The 10,000-nt window shown below is 44.7% G+C and overlaps 1 protein-coding gene across 1 annotated transcript in view; it reads right to left on the reverse strand.

Moving 5' to 3' along the window:
• Positions 1-10,000, reverse strand: part of iglon5 (IgLON family member 5) — a 225,374-nt gene that overhangs the window by 107,978 nt on the left and 107,396 nt on the right. The window lies entirely within an intron of this gene.

Raw genomic sequence — 10,000 nt, forward strand, 5'->3', positions numbered from 1 at the left:
AAAGTGCCCTTGGCAAGAGAGAATGACCAAACGCCACCAAAACACCTACGCTGTACCAATACCCCTCAACAAACACATTCCACGCTTGCACCAATATCTCCTCAACAAACACACCTGTACCAATACTCCCCAACAAACACAAACACAATACATAATAAAACACAAACACAATACATAAAAAGAAGGATAAAGAAGAGAAAAGGACTGTATATAGCTGCCACAGCCACAACATATATATATATATATATATATACATACATATACACATAGTACTTACATATATATAGTACTTATATATAGTATTTACATATATACATATATATACATATATATATAGTATTTATATATATATATATATATATATATATATATATATAGTAATATATATATATATAGTATTAGTATATATATATATATACACATATATATATAGCGGTTACACATATATATATATATATATTATACACATATATATATATATATATATAAGTATAATATATATATATACATACATATATAGTATATATATATATATACACACATAGTACTTACACATACATATATATATACAGTATTACATATACATACAGTACTTACATGGCATATTACATATATTATTATATACATATATAGCATTATATATATAGTAATACACATACATAGTACTTATATACATAGTAATTTACATATATATATATAGTATATAAATATACATATATATACACACATAGCGGCTACACATATATATACATATATATATATATATATACATATATATATATACATATATATAGTAATTTACATACATACATATATATATACATATACACATAGGATTATATATACATATATATATATAGTATATATATATATATATATACACAGTACTTACATATATACATAGTACTTACATACATATACATACAGTACTTAAGTATACATACACACATACACATAGTAATTTACATACACAGTAATTTACATACACACAGTATTTACATACATACATACATATATATATATATATATATATATATATATAGTATATATATATATGCATACATATATATATAGTAATTTACATATATATATATACATATAGTACTTACATAAATATATATATATTTACATATAGTATTTCATATACATATACATATAGTACTTACATATATATACATAGTACTTACATATATACAGTAATTGCTAAATATAGTATTTACATATACAGTATTTACATATGTATTTACATATTAGAATCACATCATAGTACTACACAGTACTTCATACACACACATAGTACTTACATAACGCTACATATAATTTCACACACACAGTACTATACACACACATACACACATACATGTACTACACACAGTACTCACATACTCTACACAGTACTACATACATAGCACACAGCACTCACACACACACAGTACCACACACACACACAGTACTTACACAGGCCACACACACACACACACACAGCACTCACACAGCGGCAACACACACACACACAGCACTCACACAGCGCCACAACACACACACATGCACACACACACACACAGCACTCACACACAGCACCTACACACAGCTCCACAATAGCGGCCACACACACACACACACACAGCACTCACACAGCGGCCACACAGCACTCACACACACAGCACACACACACACACACACACACACAGCACTCACACACACAGCACTCACACTCACACACAGCACTCACACACACAGCACTCACTCACACAGTGTCATACACACACACACACACACACAGCGCCACAACACACACACACACACAAAATGGCACACACACACACAGCACTCTACACACACACACACACACACACACACACACACAACATAGTATACATAGTAATTTATATACACATACACATATAGTAATTTACATATATATATATATATACATACATACATATATATATATACATAAAATATATATATATATAGTATCATATACACATATATATATATATACTATATATATATATATAGTAATACACATATATACATATATATATATATATATATATAGTATTTACATATATATATATATATATATATACATATAATATATAAATATATATGTATTACACATATATATATATATATATATATATATATATATATATATATATATATATATATATATATATATATATATATATATATAGTATTTACATATATATATATATATATATATATAGTATTTACATACATATATACATAATTATAGTATCACACACACATTTTATATATATATAGGTATTTACATTATTAGTATTTACAGTAATTATACAGTAATTTTATGTTATTAACAGTAATTTCATATTAATAGTTATGTTAGCATTTCATAATAGCGGTAATATACATACACATATAATTTACATAGCGGTTATATACATATTATAATTTATATGTATATATATACATACACAGTATCACACACACATATTACACATATAGTATCATATTATTATAGTATTTACATAGCGTTAATACAGTATTACACACACACAGTAATTTCATATATATATATAGCATTTACACACAGTACTCTATATATACACACACACACACACACACAGTACTTCATATACAGTAATTTCACATATCACAGTAATTTCACACATACAGCACACACACAGTACACAGTACACATACAGCACTTCACAGCGCCATATATACACATATAGTACTATATAGCGTTACATATATATAGTAATTTACACACATAGTACTACACACATAGCATTACACATACATAGTATCACACATACACATATGTGCCTACATATACACACACACACACACAATTTTCCACACACAGTACTATACACATATACACACACAGTACAGTACTCACACACACATACACACACACAGTACTACACACACAGTATCACACACACAGTACTTCATACACACAGTACTTCACACACACACAGCACTAGTACAGTACTTCACACACACACACACACACAGTACTTCACACACAGTACTACACACATGTAGTACTGCCACACACACAGATTTACACAGCGTTAGACAGTACTACACACAGTATCACACATACAGTACTTACACACACACAGCGTGCTGGCACAGCACCACACACAGCACTCACACACACAGCGGCCACACACACACACACACACACACACACACACAGCACTCACACACACAGCACTCACACAGCACTCACACACACAGCACTCACACAGCACTCACACACACAGCACTCACACACACAGCACTCACAGCACTCACACACACAGCACTCTCACACAGCACTCACACACAGCACTCACACACACAGCACTCACACACACAGCACTCACACAGCCACACACACACACACACACTCACATGTCAGTAATCACAAACACAGCACTCACAGTCACGGCATCACACACAGCACTCACACACACATCACTACACACATGCTGTCATTGTGGCTCACACACACAGGCCTCACACACACAGGCACTCACACACACAGCACCACACACACAGCACCACACATGCCACACAGCACTACAAACACAGCACTCACACACACACAGCACACACACAGCAAAGCACAGCACACACACACAGCACCCACACACACACACACACACACAGCACCTCACACACACAGGCACTCACTCACACACAGCACACACAGTCACGGCCAGACAGCACTCACACACACACAGCACTCACACACACACACAGCACCACCCACACACAGCACTCACTCACACACAGCACTCACACACACACAGCACTCACACACAGCAGTACTCACACACACACATCACCTCACACACACACACACACACAGCACTACACACACAGGCCTTCACACACACAGCACTTCACACACACAGCAGCACTTCACACACACACACTCACAGCACTTCCACACAGCACTTTCCCCACACAGCACTTTACACACACACAGCAGCACTCACACAGCACAGCACACACACACAGCGCCACACACACACACAGCACTCACACACAGCACTTCCACACACAGCACACACAGCACAGCACACACACACAGCAATTCACACACAGCACTCACACACACAGCACTCCACACACACACAGCACTTCCACAGCACAGCACACACACACACAGCACTCACACAGCGGCCACACACAGCACTCACACCACCACACAGCTGCCACACAGCACTACACAGCACTTCACACACACACAGCACTTCCACAGCACACACACACACACAAAGCACACACACAGCACTAAACAGCACTCACACACACAGCACTCACACACACAGTAGCACACACACAGCACTTCACACACACACAGAATCACACACACAGCACTTCACACACACACTCCACACACACAGCACTCACACACACAGCACTCACACACATCACTCACACAGCACACACAGCAGCACCTACACACAGCATTCACACACAGCACCACACACAGCACTCACACACAGCACTCACACACACACACACAGCACTCACACAGCACTCACATACAGCATCACCACACACACAGCACTCACACACAGCACTCACTCACACAGCACTCACACACACAGCACTCACACACACAGCACTACACACACAGCACACACACACACACACACAGCACTCTCACACAGCACTCACACACAGCACTCACACACAGCACTCACACACACAGCACTCACACAGCGGCCACACACACACACACAGCACACACACACAGCACTCACACACACAGCACACACACACAGCTCACACACACAGCACTACACACACAGCACTCACACACACAGCACTCACACACACACAGCACCCACACACACACAGCACTCACACACAGCGCTACACACAGCACTCACCACACAGCACCTACACACACAGTGGCACATCAATAGCACTTCACTCTCACACAGCACAGCACACGCACAAGCGGCCACACAGCCACTACACACAGCAATTCTCACACACACACAGCACCTACACACACACACTCCACACACACAGCACACACACACTCACACAGCACTCACACACACACAGCACTCACACACACACACAGCACACACAGCACAGCCACACACACACAGCACTCACACACACACACACACACACAGCACTCACACAGCACTCACACACACAGCACTCACACACACACACAGCACTCACACAGCACAGCACTCACACAGCACCTGCACACACACACAGCACAGCACACACTCACACACAGCACTCACACACACACAGCACACACACACAGCACACACACACACAGCACACACACAGCACTTCACACACACAGCACCTCACACACACAGCACTTCACACACACAGCACTCTCACACACACAGCACTACACACACACAGCACTTCACACACACAGCACTTCACACACACAGCACTCTACACACAGCAACACACAGCACTACACACACAGCACTTCTCACACACAGCACAGTAGCTCACACACAGCACTTCACACACACAGCATCACACACACACAGCACTTGGCCACACAGCAGCCACACACAGCACTTCACACACACAGCACACAGCACTCACACAGCACTTCACACACACAGTACTCACTCACAGTAACTCACACAGCACTTCACACACACACAGCACTTCACATACAGTAATTTCACACACAGCACTCACACACACACAGCACAGCACTTCACCACACAGCAATTTCACACACACACACAGCACTCACACAGCACTCACACAGCACACAGTACCTACACAACAGCACTTGGCACACACAGCACACACATACACACACACACAGCACTCTCACACACACAGCACACACACAGCACTCACACACACAGCACACACACAGCACACACACAGCACACACACAGCACACACACACACACACACAGCACTCACTCACACAGCATTGGCCAACAGCACTCACACACACAGCACTCACACACACAGCACCTACCACACACAGCACTCACACACACACAGCACTTCACAGCACAGCACTTACACACAGCACACACACAGCACTCCACACACACAGCACTCTCACACACAGCACTCACTCACACACAGCACTCACACACACACAGCACACACACAGCCACACACACACACACAGCACTCACACACACACACACAGCACACACACACAGCGGCCACACACAGCACTCACACACACAGCACTCACTCACACAGCACTCACACACACAGCACTCACACACACAGCACTCACACAACACAGCACCTCCCACACACACACACACACAGCACTCACACACACAGCACTCTACACACATGCCATTAGCACACACACAGCACTCACACACACAGCACTCACACACACAGCACACACAGCACTCACTCACACACAGCACTCACACACACAGCAGCACTCACACACACAGCACTCCACACACACAGCACTCACACACACAGCACACACACACACAGCACTCACACACACAGCACTCACACACAGCACTCCACACACACAGCACTCACACACACAGCACTCACACACACAGCACTCACACACAGCACTCACACACAGCACTCACACAGCACACACACACAGCACACAGCACACACACAGCGGCACACACACACACACAGCACTCCACACACACAGCACCACACAGCACTCACACACACAGCACTCACACACACACAGCACTCACACACAGCACTCACACACACAGCACACAGCACTTCACACAGCAGTGGCACACACAGCACTCACACACACAGCACTCACACAGCGGCCACACACAGCACTCACACAGCGGCCACACACACACACAGCACTCACACAGCACACACACACAGCACTCACACACACAGCACTCACACACACACACACACAGCACTCACACACACACAGCACTCACACACACAGCACTCCACACACACAGCACTCACTCACACAGCACTCAGCACTCACACACAGCACTCACACACAGCACTCACACACATGGCCACACAGCACACAGCACTTCACACACACACAGCACTTCACACACACAACTCACACAGCACTTCACACACACAGCACTCACACACAGCACTTCACACACACAGCACTCACTTCACACACACACAGCACTTCACACAGCACCACACACACAGTAATTTCACACACACAGCACTTCACACACACAGCACTTCACACACACAGCACTCACACTCACAGCACTCACACACACACAGCACTTCACACATATACAGCACTCACACAGCACTCACACACAGCACTCACACAGCACTCACACACACAGCACTCACACACAGCACTCACTCACACACACCAGCACTCACACACACACAGCACTACACACACACATCACTTCACACACACACACAGCACTCTACACACAGCACCCACAGCACACACACACAGCACTTCACCACCACACAGCACTCACACAGCACTCACACACACAGCACTTCACTACATACAGCACTCACACACACAGCACTCACACACACACAGCACTCAGCTCACACAGCACTCACACACACAGCACACACACACAGCACTCACACACAGCACTAACACACAGCACTCACACAGCACTCACACACACAGCACTTCACACACAGCACTCACCACTCACACAGCACTCACACACAGCACTCACACACACACTCAGCACACACACACAGCCCACACACAGCACTCACTACACAGCACTCACACACACAGCACTCACACACACAGCACTCACACACACAGCACTTCACACACACACAGCACCACACAGCACTACACACACAACACTCACACACAGCACAGCACTCACACACAGCACTTCACACACACAGCACTCACACACACAGCACACACACAGCACACAGCACTTCACACACACAGCACTCCTACACACACACAGCATTCACACAGCACTCACACACACATGGCACTCTACCACACAGCACTCACACACACAGCACTTCTCACACACACAGCACACACACTCACAGCACTTCACACACACAGCATTCACTCACACAGCACTACACACACACAGCACTTCCACACACAGTACAGCACACACACAGCTCCTACTCAGCACCCCACACACAGTACACAGCACACACACACAGCACTCCACAGCGGCTCACACACAGCAGCACTACAGCACTCACACACACAACAGCACTCACACACACAGCAGCACTCTCACACAGCACTCACACACACAGCACTCCACTACACAGCACTCACACACACAGTAGCACAGCACTCCACCACACAGCACACACACAGCACTCACACACACACACACAGCACTCACTCACACAGCACTCACACACACACAGCACTCACACACACACACAGCACTCACACACAGCACTCACACACACACAGCACTCACACACACACAGCACTCACACACACAGCACACACACACACAGCACTCACACAGCAGCACTCACACACACACTCAGCACTCACACACACACAGCACTCACACACAGCACACAGCACTCACACACACAGCACCTCCACCACACAGCACAGCACTCACACACACAGCACTCTGGCCACACAGCACCACACACACACAGCACTATACACACACAGCACTCACACACACACAGCACACACACAGCACACACAGCACTCACTCACACACAGCACTCACTCACACACAGCACTCACACACACACAGCACTCACACACACAGCACTCACACAGCACTCACACACACAGCACTAACACACAGCACTCACACACACACACTATACACACACACACACACACAGCACTCACACACACAGCACTCACACACACAGCACCACCCTACACACACAGCACTCACACAGTCACAGCACTCACACACACAGCACTCACACACACAGCACCCACACACACACACACAGCACCCCACTCACACAGCACTCACACAGCACTCACACACACAGCACACAGCACTCACACACACACCTCTACACACACAGCACTTCACACACACAGCACTCACACACACAGGCACCACACACAGCACTCACACACACACACAGCACTTCACAGCACACCACACACACAGCACTCACACACACAGCACTCACACACAGCACTCACACACAGCACTCACACACACAGCACTCACACACACAGCACTCACACACACAGCACTCACTCACAGCACTCACACACACAGCACTACACTCACAGCACTCACTCACACAGCACTCACTCACACAGCACTCACACACACTGTAGGGTCCGGCAGATGCAGTAGCCACAGAGCGGTGAGCAGCTAGCCCAAGCCACAGTGCGGCCAAGCAAATTAGGTTGCCCATGCTGCCAGATGTTAACCGGTCATTCCTGAGAAGATGGCGGTCTCTCTCCCCGTCACTCTAAAGTCTGTAGTGTCCCTTTGTGCAGGCTGAGGGGCAGGCCAGGGTTAAATTGTTTACATATGTTTCCATCCTGGTCCTTTTATGATGGATATTTACTGAAGAGGCAGGAGGGGTAGAGAGTGTGTGTGTGTGTGAGAGAGAGAGAGAGAGAGTGTTTTTATGCTACTGAAGAGGGGAGGTGGGGGAGAGGAGTGTGTGTGTGTGTGTGTGTGTGTGTGTGTGTGTGAGAGAGAGAGAGAGAGAGTGAAATGCTAAAACATGCTGATCACAGACTCAAAATGGCGATATTAAAACTCTTAATTTTATTCTTAGTGTTGGTTATTTCCTGACGTTTGGAATAACAAAGGACCTATAACGCCCATATTTAAGAGAGAGGAGACAAACTAGACCCAAATAATTACCGAGGCATCTGTGTAAGCAGTAATCTGTGTAAGGTTTTCTGCAGCATCATGAACAAAAAAGAATCATGAACTTCCTTATCGTGAGCACAGTGTCCTAAGTGGCATGCCCAGGAAGGGGAAATAACATGGAGGAGAGGCATGGAGGAGTCTAGCAAGCCTGAACAGTTTATTCTGCCACCAACAATTCTACTCACACACCCTACACACAC

This window comes from Alosa alosa, chromosome 13, assembly GCF_017589495.1.
Source record: "Alosa alosa isolate M-15738 ecotype Scorff River chromosome 13, AALO_Geno_1.1, whole genome shotgun sequence".
Classification (NCBI taxonomy): Eukaryota; Metazoa; Chordata; class Actinopteri; order Clupeiformes; family Clupeidae; genus Alosa; species Alosa alosa.